The sequence below is a fragment of the Alligator sinensis genome, unplaced genomic scaffold (assembly GCF_000455745.1).
Source record: "Alligator sinensis unplaced genomic scaffold, ASM45574v1 scaffold717_1, whole genome shotgun sequence".
NCBI classification, from domain to species: domain Eukaryota; kingdom Metazoa; phylum Chordata; order Crocodylia; family Alligatoridae; genus Alligator; species Alligator sinensis.
The window spans coordinates 1,159,350-1,176,572 of NW_005841961.1; positions in this window are offsets into that span (position 1 = coordinate 1,159,350).

Genomic DNA, 17,223 nt, shown 5'->3' on the forward strand with positions numbered 1-17,223 from the left:
CTGCTGAAGGGTGGATTAAACCCAATGGAGAGCAGGAGCTGTTGTGCTGTCCTATTTGTCTTTCTCTCTCTTGGGTTTCTACTTAAGTCTACTCTGTAGAGGGGCTACTGCTCTTTAACTACAGTGACAAAGTTCAGATGGCCTGGCCCCTTAGTCTGGATGAACTTCTCGGAGCAGTAGGAATCCTTCCAAGTGACAGCTTTGCCAACACAGGCTGTCTTCTGCCAGTGGGGCTGTGTCCACTCTGGGGGTGTTACTTGTTGAGCTATTATGGTGCCAGGATGTAATTTTTCACCCCCTTTGTTCACATAGCTTCATCAGCAGCACTTTGTAATAAGGACAAGGGCTAAAACCCATTGTTTTCCAGCCAGCTAAGTTTATTAAATAGCTCAGTCCCTGGAATGTCCCATTTTAAAAGCCAAATCACACAATTTTTAGTAGGGATGTGAAAGGTTAAACAATTAGCCATTTAACCAATAAGTGCAGTGATAACAGTTAACCTACTGGTTATCCTTTAGCTTGGGCTGGGCCCAGTCTGGCAGGGAAAGGGGGAAGGGAATCTGTGTGGCGCCCAACAGCAGGCATTGAAAGGCAGAAGGGCAGGGAAGGAGAGAGAAGTGAAGAGGAGGGGTAGTCTAACAGGAAAACAGATAACAGCCTAATGATTTGTTAATTAAGCAATTAGCTGCTTGTTCGCAGGTGTTCCCTCCCTCTCACCTTAGAGCTTTGCATGGGTTGTGTTGTCTGGCTGGGCTCAACTCCCTACCCCTCTGCCCCCCAGTCAAAGGGCTCTGGCTCCTATCAGCAGCTGTGTCTGAGCCGCTGTGTTATCGGTTAAGCGGTTAACTGATATAATGAGAGGAGGTTAAACAAATATTTTTAAAACGATATTACATTCCTAATTTAAAATTTTTAAAATGATATTTACATTCCTAATTTTTAGGATGTTGTAGTATGCCATGGATGTCATAGTAGTTTATCCTAATCAGGCTATTGCATACATAAGAATGTACAATTCCAAGTCCTAATGTCATGTGTGTGGCAATATTGGAATCTGCAGTTTGTTGTTTGAAAGGATGCTTCTATGCAATCTCTTCATAGACATATAAATATTTTTTCTTTGTTTTGGAAAGATTTACAGAGCAAGTATACTGGCCATTTTCCTCATGGGCACAAGTCCAGTTTACACCACAAATAAATATGATAGATTCATTTTGGATGCCATCAATGCACATCAGAGAAATGCTATATGGTTAGGGTACACTTGACATGCCTGGCAGTTTCTGTTCAAGAGATTTGGGACTAGAGCAAGGGGAATACAGGTAGACTGAGGAGGAATCACAGAGCTGTCCATGGAATACTTGCCTGTATTTCCTGGTTAGACTGATGCCTTCAGCCCCTGCAGCTCTTCCCAAGGGCAATTCCCTTTGAGCTGAAAGTGAGCTACACCTGAAATAACCTGTAGAGACTTCACAATATTTTTGAACATCTTTTATAGCTTGAAGTAATTTGAAAGATGTAATTCATATGCTTTTATTTATTCTCTATAGACAAGAAAAAATCTTCTCAGAAGGTGAACTATGATCATTCGGAGGCATTATGCAGTATCAATGGGCTACAAAATAGGTAACTATATTAAATAAATACACATTTGTTTGTTTTCAGATTTATTGAGGGAAAGATAGTACTACACTGTTTTTCAAAGTGTTGTCATGGTCTGAAATTCTTCCTCTTTTGTGTTCTGAATACTATATTCATTCTTTAGTGACAAACATAAGCTTATATTCCTTTTTACCCTGTAAACACTACAGAGCCAGAGCAATTGTGGGCAAGCAAAGTGTATTATATGAGAACAGTAAAATACTAAAAGGTGTGCAGTGCCCTCAATGTACTTTAGTTATGTGGGAAATCAATAGCTTGCTATTACACATCTTCACTAGGTTTATTGCTATAGTGAATAGCATCTGCTTTATAAAAAATGGAGGGGAAGTTAAGAGGGGTCATGTGTCTTTTGCCTTATGAAAAATGCTTTCGAATAGAAGGGACAGTTGAGAAGTATACAACTTTCCCCCCCCTCTACTTTTATAAATGTGCTCTTTCTAGTTTTCATAGAATCATAGGGCTGGAAGAGCTTCAAGGATCATCTAATTCAATACCCTGTACAGAGGCAGGTTCTCTTTAAGTTTCCTTGGACAATTTGATAGCCACTATCTGAACCCATCTGGCCCTTTAGGAGCAATTTGTGGCCCATAACCACTAGGAACTAAAAAACAAATTTGGCACATGGATGAGCATGACTTACCTGGTGAAGTGAGGCCACATCTGGAGTACTGTGTCCAGTTTTGGTCCACTACAGGACACTTGTGGACAACTTGGAGAGAGTCCAGCAGAGGGCAGTAAAAATAATTAGGGTTTTGGGGCACATGACTTATGAGGAGAGGCTGTGGGAACTAAGTTTATTTAGTCTAGAGAAGAGAAGACTGAAAGGGGATTTAAATAGCAACTTTCAACTACCTGAAGGGTTCCAAAGAGGATGAAGCTAGACTGATACCGCATAATGGAGTAATCATTATCCAGGATACTGCTGCATAATGGAGCATCCATTATCCAAGATGGAGCTAAACTGTTCTCAGTGGTGGCAGATGACAGAAAAAGGAGCGATGGTCTTAAGTTGCAGCAAAGCAAGTTTAGGCTAGATATTAGGAAGAATTTTCTCACTAAGAGGGTAGTAAAACCCTAGAACAGGTTACCCAGAGTGGTTGTGGAATCTCCATCCTTGGAAATTTTTAAGACCCGGCTACACAAAGCCTTGGCTGGAATGACCCGTGTTGGTCTTGCTTTGAATAGGGGGTTGAACTAGACAGTAGGGCTGTGCACAGCTTTGGGGGCTGATTCAGTTCAGAGGAGATTTAGCCTGATTCGGCAGCTGAATCTCTGAATCCAAATAGAATCAGGAGACCAATAAGAAGGTCCAAATTGATTCCAAAAAGATTTGGAGAGCTTTGGAGATTTGGGCAGTCCCCATTTGCCACCACAGGGAGCTGGACCCGGGCTCCGTGCTGGTAAGTAGGGGGCGGGAGGCTGGAGGAGGGGAGAGGGGACCATGAGGGGACCCCCGCGAGGCCCCACCCCCTGCCTGCTCCTTCAGCTCCCCTGAGCACCCCTCCAACTCCTGTCAATTCTTGTGGCCCCCCACCCATGGCTGCCCTGCCCAGCCCAGCCCCAGCTCCTGGTTGTTAAATAAAAAAAGACAGAAAAAAGCCCTGCACTCATGGGCTCCTGCCAGGAGGTGGGGGGCGATCCCTGCTGCCCCCCACTGCCCCACACTGTGTGGGGGTTTTGCCATGAGCCACCACCCCCTGCCCGCTCTCCTAGCCTCGTTGATAGCTGCCCCGCCTGGCCCCAGCTCCTGGTTCTTTAAAAAAAAAAAAAAAAAAAAAAAAGCCCTGCACTTGCTGGCTGCTGCAACAGCCATCGGGGCTTCTGGGGGTTTGTGGCAGAGCCCACCACGCAGCGTGGGGCAGTGCGGGGCAGCGAGGATTGCCCCCCCACCTCACTTGGCAAGAGCCGTTGAGTGTGGGGTTTGTTTTTTTTTTTAAAGAGCTGGGATGCTGGGGCTGCATGAGGCATCCATGGCGGGATCTGGGAGAGCGGGTGGAGGATGTTTGATTCAAAGATTCAGCCGATTCGGCAGTGGCCAAATCTCCAAATCAGATACAGCTGAATCAATTCGGGAAAGTGATTCGAATCACGGAATTGCATCACTGTCCCCCAAATCGGCCAAATCCAAATCCAAAGCGAATACTAGCTGCTTCACACAGGCCTACTAGACAGCCTCCTGAGGTCCCTTCCAACCCTAATTTTCTATAGCAGATGCAATTCAATGTAGATAAGTGTAAAGTGTGTACTTGGGCAAAAATTATCCATACTATACCTACACTATGATGGGCTCTACATTAGCTGTTACCACACAGGAAAAAGATCTGGGAGTGGATAGTTTGCTAAAAGCATCAGCCCTATGCTCAGCAGCCATCAAAAAGACAAAGAAAAGGGATTACTAAGAAAGGAATTGTAAACAAAACAGAAAGTATCATTATGCCCCTTTATTAAACCATGGTACATTCACTCCTTGAATACTGTGCCTTGTTCTGGTCCCCACGCCTCAAAAAAGGTGTAAGATAATTTGAGAGGTTACAGAAAAGGGCAACAAGGATGGTTAGTGGTATGGAAGGGCTTCCTTATGAGAAGAGACTAAAGAAGATAGGCTTATTCAGTTTAGAAAAGAGTTGCTTGATGCGGGACATGGTAAGGTTTTACAAACTACTAAATGGCGAGGAGAAAGTAAATTGGGATTTATTATTTACTGTCTCACAATAAAAGAACTATGAGTCATAAAGTAAAACTAGTAGGTAGGTAAGTTTAAAACTAAAAAAAGGAAATTCTTTTTCACACATGGTGTAATTGAAATGTGGAACTCATTACCACAGGATGTTGGACAATCACCTTAACTTAGGGGTGGGCAAAATATGGCCTGCAGGCTGGATATGCCCCCTTTAACAGCAGCAACTCATTGGATCTGGCCCATGGGTGGCTGGCAGCTCTGGCTGCCTCATGGTGCTGGGTGGGTGGGCAGGACTGCTTCTGCCAAGCAGCATCAGCCCTTGATGTGGTGGCATCAGTTGTGGACCCAGGTAGGACTTCCACCGCAGCGGGCAGGCAGTAGCATCAGTTCTGGACCTGGGCATGGCTTCTGCTGCAGTGCAGAGGAAGCTACTGCAGTGCCAGCAGCATCCAAGCTGCTCTCTCAGTGCAGAGGAAGCTATTGCCTGGAGCCCCGACCCAGAACCTGTTGGTAACATCAGCCATGGACCCAGGCAGGAGCTGCAGCCATGCAGCTGGGTGGGCCGCAGCAGTGGTGTCAGCTGTGACACCCCAGCAGGTTCCACGTTGTGGCCCTGGAACCTGCTGGCTGTGCTTGCAGCTGATTGCAGTGCCCACATGCTGTGGTGGAAGTCCTTATCTGTGTCCACATCTGAGCTTCAGGGCTTCTGGTGAACTATAGCTCTAGCCAGTTTTCAGAGGGAGAGAGATGGAGAGGGGAGGGGGATCTGGCCAGGTGCTGAAGGGAGGGAGGTGAAGGGAGAGAGAAGAGAGAGATGAGGAGAGGAGAAGAGAAGAGAGAGGAGAGGAGAGAGGGAGATGGATGTGGTCCTCAACAGGTCCCCAAAACTCATAAATGGCCCTCCAGTCAAAATAATTGCCCACCCCTGGCTTAACCAGACGCAAAAAGAGATTGAAGAAAGAGGAACATTGCATCAGTAGCTATATTGATCATGGGAATTAAGGTACAGCCTCCAAATTGAAACTTCCTAGACCTTACGCATTCAAGGTGGCAAGTGGGAGAGGAACTAGGGAAAAATCTGGGTCACACCCTGTTCACTTTCCCTTTCAGCATCCAGGCTCTGCCACTGTGTTACATAGGATACTGGACAAGATGGATCTATTGTCTGGCCCAGTGAATGGCAGTTCTTATGGTACCTAAACTGGGTCACTTACACTGCACAATGCAAAGCTACCTCTAAACATACGTATAGATTTTAAGCTCTTTAGAACTCTTTAAGCTCTTTAGGACAGATTTGCAAATGATGTTGGGACAACACAAGCAACATTTTTTGTACATTTTTCTAGCTTTACTAATTATAAATCCTGCACATCATGTATATGCAAACTGGTCTTGATGAAGACTACCTTGCATATGAAAGTGTATCTAATTTTATCCCAGCCATGCAGTTAGCCCAATAAATGATAACACTCAAAAAATCCTTGTCTCTTGAATTGTACTGTCAGTCTATTTGTCCTGTATCATGTATTTCAGTTGAAGATGTAGTAAAACTGTGCCAACACTTTTGTAAAATTCTGATTTACATCTAATAAACTTAATAAATTTATAATTCTTAGTGAGAATACCATCACTGTGGTTGGGTTGCAATATTTGAGATATGTATCAAAGGAAAAAATATGATTTATAACTTTAGAATTTTTTAAGAACCAGACTATTTGTTCTTCACTAGGTGAAAGAGCACCAAGAGGAAGATTTGATCTGTAAATACTTTAGGGGCAGAGTTTTGCTCTACGTTAGAAAAGGATTTTTCTAAGGAGAAATTTCAGGCTAAATGACCCATTTTTCAGAAGGGCTGGGATTTCACCATAATGAGTGTCTTTAGCTGAGAACATGTCTTTTATAGTTTAGATAGAGGTGATAAATAGAAGGGGTTAATATTTTTACCTCCCTGTACTGCTGCTAGTAGGTTATGCTATATTATTTGTTTGGCATTTTTATCTTAAAATAAACAGGCCAATTATAAATGATACCCTTTAGTAAAGGCAGGCACTCAGATAAGAATGAGACATTTTGTTTTATGTGCTTTGTGATTTGTTACAAATATACTGTATAGATCATCAGGAAAAAAAGCAGCTAGGAATGAAAGGGCTAGACATTTTAAGATCAATCAAAACAGACAGTTTTGAGCAGGATTGATGTAAAGCTCTTCTTTAAAAGGGGTACAGCTTGCTGTTTTATGTTCTGACAGCGTTTTCCCCCCTCAGGCAGCAAGCATAGGGATTGTCAGTTTGATTGGAATTTCTAGAGTCGACTGAATTGGATAGCTGTTCTTTCTCGGTCCTTACAAAAGGCAGCATGCAAATTAAAACAACAACAGAAGAATTAGATAAACATGGCATTCAGCCTGATCACATTCTGAAGTCCCTATGTAAATGAGACTAGTTTTGATTACCATAGTTTAGAGAATTTTCTTATGTCTGTGTAGATTAAGAACATGTTAGAACAAATGATAGTGCCCAGATTGATGCAGGCTTAAACTGATTGTTAGTATGAGGCTGATAGCTAACCATTTGTTAGGATACCTAAGAAAAGAGAGTGTTTGTTCCCATGGTTGCATGGAAGAGCTGCTTCCCATAGGATATACTTCTTCAAGGATTAATTTAGGATTCTTGAAGAATACTATTTTTGACCCATAAAACCCATGTTTTTTTCTAGTGTTGCAAGACTTCTATCTTCTCTTGAACCTGGATAGACACAACTATATTTAGATGCATGTAATAGAGCTGGTGTTAACAGTATCTTGTACAAGTTGATGTTTAGTCCATTTGGCGGCTTCTTTTTTTTAATCATGGTTTATCCCAGATATTTCTCTCTGTTTTTTCCACACAACACTTACTCATTCTCTGACAGCCTTTTCCCCTTCAATGTTTATTGTGATAGTGAGATACTTGAATTCTTCTATTTGTGTAAGATGGTAACCCCAGCTGTTTGTAACTGCAACACTCTCCTTTACATTCCTTCACTTCTGCCTTTTGAAAGGTCATTGTCAGTACTTGTCCTTTCCCTCTGTTCCATATGCAAGATTTTCCTACCATCTTGCCCATGACATTTCTCCACTGTCTCCACTGTCTCCACTATGAAGACTAGGTCATCAACATACAGCAGTTCCCATGGGACTCTTCTACATGATCTTTCAGTTATATGTAACCAAGTAATGAACAGGGAGGGCCTAAGGACTTTGAAAGTTTCTGTCAATCCAGTTGTTTTTACTGCTGCCTGTATCTTCTGTATTTTGCATGAATAAGGAAGTGCTTTTTATATACCAGTAACGCATAACTAACATGCGGAATTCATTGCCACAATATCTTGTGAAAGCCAATAGGCAAACAGTATAACCAGATTTAAAAAAGAGATTAGACAATGTATGGAGGATATGTCCATTGGTAGCTATTAAACACACCAACTAGAGGTCTAACCAACTCATAGTGATTGAGTAGGTATGTTAGAGGATAGATCACTCTACACATGCTTATCTTACACTCCTCTATCTGCTAATGTCCACTGTTGGAGATAGGGTCCTGGGCTAAATAGAGTTTTGGTCTGACCTAGTATGTCAATTTTTACATTCTGATGTAGAGTCCTAGTCTCTGTGCCTCCAGGGGAACTTCTTGAGTCCACTTGGTTCTACTTAAGCAGTACTGTATTTTACGTTGTATTTCTAGTGTTTCAGCTACCTGGTTACGTAAAGGCCCTTAAGTTTCTAAAACTGAAATGAAGAGCACAGAGCCTAATTTGTGAATACCAACCATTCACAACAAAAACTATTGAAAACCCTTAGATGAAGCATGTATAGCGAGATAACCGAGAAAGGAAAGTGAGATTCTCAGTGCGAGTTTTAAATTTGTCACCATATTTAAAAGTTTGGACAAATATGCTACTTTAACTAATTGTAAATCTAAAAGAGTCCAATTTTAGGACTTTAGCCAATGTAATATGGTCATGCCTTTTCCCTCTAAGAGTGCAGAAGCAATTTCTGAGGGATTTCAGGATGATCCTCTCAAATAATCGTCTTCTAGCCGCTAAGAGTTTGGCTGAAGACAAAACAGAAACTCTTGGCAAGATATCAGGGCTGTTTTTGCAACTGTCTCAATGATCTCATTTCCAATTATGGGAGGGGGGGGCGTCAATTTCTTTTATTCTCCTTCATTGCCAGGACCTGTTGATGGGAGAAACAAGAGGTTAGAGCCAGGAATTGAACTTGACACCTGAACCTCTATCTGGCCTAGTTTTGCAAACGAATGTCTAAATTATGCAATCTAGCAGAAAAACAGAGTTAATTGGCAAAAAGTGACATTTCCTCTCACATAGACCATCCTCTAGATTGTATCATTATGAAGCTGCATGGTGAAGGCATATTTACATGTGAATTTATGCAAAGACAAGGCTAATAATTTGTAACCTGCCCAACTAAATCAAGTAGTCTGTAGTGAGTTCTCTCAAACTCTGAGGAAACTGAATATAGATGATGCAAAGCAGGGGTGGACAGTTATTTCGGCTTAATGAGTTTTGGTGAGCTGTCAAGGGTGACACACAATCTTTCAGAAGATATTATCTTAACAAATTATAGATAAAAAACAATCATATGCTAAAAATCAAACATCTACTGTAACATATTTAAATTATATTTAAAAAATTGTCCTGCTTTGCTTTTGAGTAGTGTATATAGAGATGATTGAATAACACCTCAAAAAAAGTCTTACTTTTGAATATTGTGTGTGTGTGGGGAAGGGGGGCACGTGTGTATGGGGCTACCCATGTGCTAGGTCCCAGGAGCCGACTTAGGGTGGCGGGAAGAAGTGGGGAGGGGTAAGGAGAGTGTGCAATAGAGCTTGCCTGGGCAGCGCAGTTCAGGCCTGTGGCTGCCCCACAGTGCTTTACATGGGGGCAAGCCCTGCCCACTCTTGCCCAAGGCAGCCCGCACTGTGCTCACACCTGCTGATGGCCCCGGCCTCAGCCACCTGGGCATTGCTTGGCTTTCCTACCTCCAGTGGCTCCTTCTCCTCCTCCTGCCCCTGCTGCTCTGCTCTGGGCAGCAGGTAGTGCAGGGAGGGGCAGAAGCTGTAGGGGTGCATGCCCAGTATCACATGCCCATCCAGGGGGGCATGTGATACTGAAGACTGGTGGCTCCTGCTCTGGTGCATGGGGCTTCAGCTCCAGCTCTAACTCCTGGCTGTTGGCTCTAGATTTAGGACCTCAGACCAACCACAACCTTTCCATTCGATAAGAGGCAAATGTATTGATACAGTGATAATAGAAAAGAAACAATACAAATAATTAAGCAATTCTATACATCTATAAATCCTAGGGCTGTCATCAGAGCCAAAGTACATCTGGCCAGGATGCAGTCTTCATTATGAGGCTCTCTTAGGTGTCAGAAGTCAGCACGTCAGTAGCCTGGAAAAGGGGTGCCGAGTCCCCCCTCCCTTCCTTCACCCCAGCCACACAGTGGGGTGGATGAGACGGGCTGGTGTTGTACCCTTTGTGCATGGTGGCCTTGGGGACCCAGGAGGGATTGGGAAGAGGGATGATGAGGAAGGAAGGGGAGGGATGGGAAGGAACCAGGAGGGACCCTTTGTTATTTTCAAGTCTCTGCTTTTGTATTCTCCTTCTCTCCTGATGACTCTTCATCGGTGGCAATCACTGGTTGGTTGTCATATGTTCACGTAGCTTATCACATGCATACATAATCATTTCGTCTCTCCGGGCCTTCTCCTAATTTGGTCTGTTCCCCCAAAACCGGGATTCAGGCCTTCCTGCTCTGGGGCCTTGTTAGCTGGTGCCACCTTATCTCATGTTACGGGACAATATGGTACAGACTATGTGTCCTTGTTGCACTTGTTGTGCTAGACAGTCAAAGCTGTGTGAAACTGTGTGACCCAGACTCTTAGAAATCAGTTAACCCCTGCTGTCCATCCTGAGCCATTCTAATAGCCATTCTAATTGGCATATATATATATATATATATGCCAGTTCCCAAAAAACAAAACTTTACATACACTTTCTAAGCCATCACTGGCTGCCTTCCACCCACTCGCTGCCTGCAGATGGCTGCTCATTGTGCTGGGTGGGTGGAGTGGGTAGAAGGTAGTTGGGAGCTGGAGCCCCATGCATTGGGGCAGGAACTACCCGGCTGCCGCCTCCCTGTAGCCTGGCTGGATATGTGGTGTCGTGCACGTTTCCACAACCCCCGCTGCTTCCCTGTACTACCTGCTGCCCAGAGCGGCACAGCAGGGGCTGGAGGAGGAGGAGGAACTACTGGAGGTAGGGGGAGCTAAGCACTACACGGGTGGCTGCAGCCAGGCTGGCAGCAGCCCTGTTGGCAAGCTGTGTGAGCTAGCCAGGGCTGGGGCTGTTGGCAGGTATGGGCGGAAGGGCGGTGATGGCTTCCTGTGGAGCTTGGCTTCATGCGGAGTACCACGGGGGCTGCTGCAGTCTGGATACAATCCATTGGTGGGTGCCTGCCCATGGGCTGTATCCAATCAGTTGGCAGGTCCAGTCCAATCCACGGGCCATATTTTACCCACCCTTGGTATAAGATGATGCATGAGCACTATTTTTGTACTATGTGCATATTATCCTTCCCAAAGCAATCCCATGGTCCTTCATATGTCTCACCTCATTGTGAGAGGCAGGGATATTTGTGAGTGATATCTTTTGTTGTATCAACTGCATGGTTGGGATAAAGTCAAACTGTAGCCTAACTTTAGTTAGACTTTATGCACAACCATGAAGCAGCAGGGCTCAAACTCTCTAGGGACCTTATGAAGTGCTTCTGTATATCAGCTTGTTCTGCCAGAAGATTTCTGAACAAATTCTCTCCTCCATTTCTCCTCCTGTCACAAAAGTAAAGCATGTCACTTGAGTGTTAGTTTATATTCTGGCTTTCACAGTGAGGTGTTAAATGGCTTCTTGAAGAGACAGCCTTGAAGGCTGGTTGGAGAAAAGAGGAGGGGCAGTGAGTCATAGTATCTCCTGCTGCTTGCACGATGGGGCAGCAGAGTTAATCATGAATTGCAAAGAGTCTTTTTGCAGAAATGGGAGGGAGGAGAAAGGAGCACTCCACCTTAGGATTCTGGGGGACCTGCCAAGGCACTGTCTCCCTGTGTGCAACATGCCAGTCATTCAATTTAAAGCACTATAGGAATGAACAGCAAAGATGATATTCTGCATTTTACAAGTAACAACTCTGAGACAATCTCCATTTTTGAAGCTTGTTATTAGGTGATAAATTGATTGAACATGTGACATGTTACAATTTATTGTGTAATTAAAACATTGCTCATGGGACAATTGTAGTGTGTTCCAGAGGCCTCAGTTTCAGCTTCCTGCTAATACATAACTATATGGTAATAGGTAAAACTGAAGTCTACCTTAGGCCAGCATTAAAGTGAACTTTCTCACCATTACCTGCCTTCTCAAAATATTGTCATGTGGCATCACAGCTTCTCCACCCCTCCTCTCCTCCAGTCCCTGATGTTAATGTTGGCTTCAGTGTGTCCACTTTCTGCATGTTATGTCTGGGGAGTCCGTCATACAGATGTGCAGCTACTGTAGCTCTTATGGGAATCCTATGGGAAAGGGCTTTTCAAAAGGATTTAATTTTTCTTCCCATGTAGGATGAAGCGTTGATTAAAAAATAAGGCTTTGAATTTCAATTGTTTGTAAAACAAAGAAATTAAAACATCTCTATAATTATGCTTTACACCTTAAGATTACCTCACTGTATGCTTGTAACAATGACATAAGGTTGTGTACCAGATTCAAGCCAGAGTTTAAAATTGTTGCAGAGACACTGATTTTTAGCAGTCTTACCTAAATGCTGAATTTGGTCTGTTTTCTCCAAAATCAGGAACATAACTTGAAATGTAAATGCATTAGTTCATAAAGATGTCAGTGAACATGCAGCTGAAGACAGATATCCTAAAGCACAATTATTTAGAAAAAGAATGGTAAGGCAGAATGAATTTTGAGCTAGAGGGTCTGAATAATTTATTGATGGCAATAACCTTTTAATTCAGGACATCTCAGAAATGCATTTCTGAATAATTGTAGGGCAATTTTCTTAAGGATAGCACATAATTAAAGGAGAAAATTTGGTTATGGATATGTTTAGCTGTTTGTAAAATTAATTAAATGCGTATCAAACCACACCTGCTGCCTTTTCTAATGTGGAAGGGAGAAATTTACATTCTTTTGACTCTTTAGGTAAAAACATTTTAAATACAGACTATAAAAATTACCATGTCTAATGAGCCCAAAAGAGAACATATGTTTGGTAGGATACAGATAAAGAGAGAGAAATTTTCAAGCTTGCTTTTGTGGGGTCAGTCCTATCATACTTCCCAAACTAGTAAGGATTTAATAAATCTAGATGAAATCTAGTCTCCATTAAAATCAATAGCTGCAATTGATTTGCATAGGCCACAATTTAACCATTAGTGATATATTCTGTTAGACTCCCTTGTGTTGAGTACCTGTTATAAATGTGATTTACAAGAGAGATGCCCATGACTATGTAGTTGTAAATCCATATATTGATGTTTGATTGCTTGTGATATAGCAGAATTCTTGGAAACTTTTTTGATTCATTGCTACCTTCAAGAACTCAGCACTGACCTTCTAGGGATTTGTTGCACACCATCTATTCATCCCCCCTCAAGTCATCTGCTGCTACAATTTCTTTCATAATTCTCATCTGAAAAGTATTTCAGTTTCTATGTGTAATGTGACCAAAGTCAATAAGTTTGCACCTGTTGATTTTTGACAATGTCCAATGCATATCTTATAGATAAAAGATAATGTGCCAAAGAGGACCCTCAAGAATTGCCAGAATTGTTCTTAAGCTTTTTAGGACCAAGCTTTTTAGGACCAGTTCTTTGAATTGATAAATGATTTTTGTTGGGGGTCATTTTTTACAGAATTCTTCACCATATGTTTTAGTTCTAGTTACTTCCATGGGACCATGAATCAAATCATTCATTCAGTGCACCTAAGGTGGCAGAATGATCTTCCAGCCTCCTTTTCTGAAGCTCACTTTGAGTCAGATTGTCAGAGCGCTAAGCAGCCAGCAGCTTCCTCTGTTTTCAGTGGCTACTGTTGGGAGTGGAACAGTTTTCTTGCCATTTATTTAATTTAGGTGCCTAAAGGGAAGTGATGCATTTTTGTTCCTTGATTCCTCAGTGTCTTTGAGTAACTTTTATATTAGTCCTCGTTTTTAGTAAGCTTATCTCCAGAGATGCCATGCTATAATCTGTTCTTTTAATAGCTATTATAAATGTGATATTACCTAAATTGAACACAGCAAGAAAAATTCAGGTTTGTGTATCCCCTGGGTCATTTTGAAGACAGAATTTGCCCTCTACTTCCATTAGTTTTTTAGTATTACAGGAAATACGACTTAAATTCCTGAACCTATTCCCCTTGAAACCTTTGACAGTTTGCGTGTAGAGTTTTTAGTCACCTCTTTGGTGTTTATCTTAAAAAACCTCTAGGTAAATTATTTTTTTTTCAAGAGAAGTGGGCCTGGATCCCTATAATACAAATTTACCTAGAGATTATAATTTCCAGAGAATGTTTTTTTTCTTTTTATAATTTCTACAGGAACAACCCATATACCACTAAAGAAGCTCATCAACAGTTTATGAAACTTTATCCTAAAATATTCTACCAAGAAAAACAGTTATTGCCAGGAATTCCTACAGCACCCCGCAAAAGGTAATTCATATCTTTCTGGGCCTTCCTTGTTTTAGGTTTGAGGAAAAGACTGAGAGAGAAAAGTATAAGATATTATCAGGTGAAGCTTCACCACTGCATACCACAGAGCAGCTGTAGGAAACAAGATTAGTAGCTAGTGGTAAATTAATTTTCTGCATGAGCAGAAACATCTGTTCATTAGTAAGAAGTATATTTGTCCAACCTATCAAAAAATATTGGTTACACATTGGTTACCAGGATCTGTATGTTTGTGGAAAAGGATTACCAGAGTGTAGCTGCTTTTCTTTCTTCCCTTCTTTCCTTCTTTCTTAATGGCCATCAACAGGTGTGTTTGTTCAGAGCTCGGAGAGTTTCTCCCTGTTTTGTGAGCCTTTCTCCCTCTCTTGCTTTGTTTTCCCTCCTCCAGACAGTCTGATCCCTTTCCTACCGTACCTCCCCCACTTTTCATTACTTTTTCCTGCCTATTTTCACCTTTTTTAAACCCTTTCTCCTGCAGTCACCCTCTCCCCCTCCCTCAGGTTGTATTTTGTTTTCCCTCCCTCTCCCTGCAGCTGCTCTGTTGCTTATTGTTTTCCCTTCCCTTCCCTACCACATTGCTTATCTTTCTCCTCTCCCCTGGGATTTGTTTGTTTTCAGCTTCTTTGTTCCCTGCTGCTGCCCATCCCCCACCCTTCTAGTTCCTTGCAGAGTTAACTTTTTTTTGCTGGAATGGCTGAAGGCAGCTCCCGGCAGCCCACTGCTGGGGTTTCAGCCCCTCTGGACCGGAGCTTTGGTCTCAGGCTTCATGCCCTCCTTCCATTGGACTGGAGGAGTGTGCTGCTGCTGTGGGAGTGCTCATAGGCTGCAAACATGTCCTCCATACTGCCCAGGTGAGTTCAGTCCTCATTATCTTCCTCAGTTCCCCTGCTTTAGTGCATGAGGTTGTGGTAGCAGATGTGTCTGTGTTTTTTGCCTTGCAATACCCATAGACACACCAGCTGTTCATCTGATAGTCTCAAATGTGCATGCCTCCATTTTTCTCGGACAACAATCTCACTAACTACCTGCACACTTATAGCATGGTTACAGGGCCAGTCCATAGACTGCTGCTTGGCAGCAAGGTCCCTGAGCTCTGGCATGTCCTATCCTTTAAAAGGCAGCTGTTTATGATTCTCAATGGGGAGGATTAGGATTTGCCCCAGTCCATGTCCTTCCTATTTAATGGGCAGCATTACAAGGTCTACCTCTCCACTGGGGACACCTCATGTTTTTGCTGTGGTAGCAGGTCCCACCTGGCTACCCAGTGCCCAAAGAAGAAGCCAGCCATGGAGGAGGCTCCTACGGCTGTGCCCAATGGTCGCTTATCCACCTGTGGTGCACCAGCCCTGTCGGGTGGTGGGGAAGGGCTTTCCTCCCAGTCACTCCCTGTTTCATCAGAGTCAGCTAGCTCTGTGGTGGTGGACCCAGTCCCCAGTTTTCCTCCCCCCCTCAGGGGAGGATTTGGCCCCTCCTGCTGGGAAGGTGTTACCAGATTTGCCCACCACCTTGGGGTATGCTCATTTATTAGGGGTATGTTTCTAGGGTCTTTGTAATTCTATCAGTGTGCTGCTTGTGTACTTGTGTTTCTGTACAGAGCTGTATATCTCCCTTCTGCAAGTCCTCACCCCCAAAGGAGCTATCTTGCAGGACTCAGTTTCAATGGGGCTGGGTTCCTCTAGTCACCAAATCAGTTATACACACACAAATACACACAGATTAACGTGACATGCCTGACCCAGCTGGGTTGATCAGCATGGACAGGCTGACACCCTCATATGCCAAGAATCAGTTCATCAGAGCAACAATAAACTGCAGTCAGACACAAGCACACAGTTAAACAGAAGACCGCTGAATCTGGCTGGGTATCCAGCTGACACCCTCATGGGCCGGCATTCAGTTCATTAGGGCATGTCTGAGCCAAACTGGGTCAATCAGCCTGTACAAGCTGATCCCCTTATGTGTTTCAAACTCAGCACATCCCAATCTTTAGCCTCTTGATGAGCAGACCCCACAGTATTTTTGGGCTTCACAGGGATCTTTTGCTTAGGTAAAAGAAGCATTGCTGCAGAGTAAGCGGGGAAGAAGAAGTAGAGAAGGAAAAATGTACCCAGTTACTACCAGTTTGACTATAAAAGTTGTTTATTGCTAAGTATATGAACTATATAATGGTACTAGTAGTAATAGACATGCAAAGGAAAAACAAACAATTACAATAAGACCCTGGTTTCACTAAGTATTTGGGGAAACTTAGCTGAAGTTTATTAACTAATACACTTCAGGTTCAGAAATTTATGCCTAAAGAGAAAAGAGAGAGAGTGAGAGCTGGAATCTCACCAGTCCAAGGCACTTGGGTTTCAATGCTGACAGGTAGAGTTCTTAGCACAATCCTTGAAGGTAGATGATCTGTTTCTTCCAGCTTCTCAAGAACAACAGTGGATGGTGTCAGAGAGACTTCTCCTCTTGAAGCACACACACCCATTACTGCTTTTTTTTTTTTTTATGGATTTTTATACCCTCAGTTCAGCTTCTTCAAAGCATTCTTAATAGTGTAAATAATTGTCTTTTCTATTGACAAGGAGTTATCTGGTTTGGAACATCTCAAGAAACTGATTGATAACCAGGAAAAACATGAGGTTAAGGAGTAACCAGACACTTAGGAGCCAGCTTGAAATTCCTATAGATAGCAGATATACTTGGATCGGATACCTCATTGTTTCTTCAGAAACAATAGATAGCTTGCAGCATCAGGGTTTTGGATTTTTACTTATTGTTAACAAGCCTCAGCTTAGCATGACTTTTCCAGATCTTACTACAGTCTTTTAACAGACTTAAGGCAATTATTGGATTGTTTATAACCTTTTGTGGGGAGGACTTCCACCAATCATCCCAGGAAAAGTATGACAACACTTGTGGTCAGGGATCCAATGGGCTGGATGCTGTGATGAACGCTTTACTATTGTTCAAATGTTACCCATACCCACTCTGACTTGGTCTCTCTGCCTCAGCATTCCCTAACTTGGCAACCAAGTTTTAGTCAATCAAGTTTAAATAGGCTTCCCATAGTGGGACCGGGGAATGTATGGCCTGAG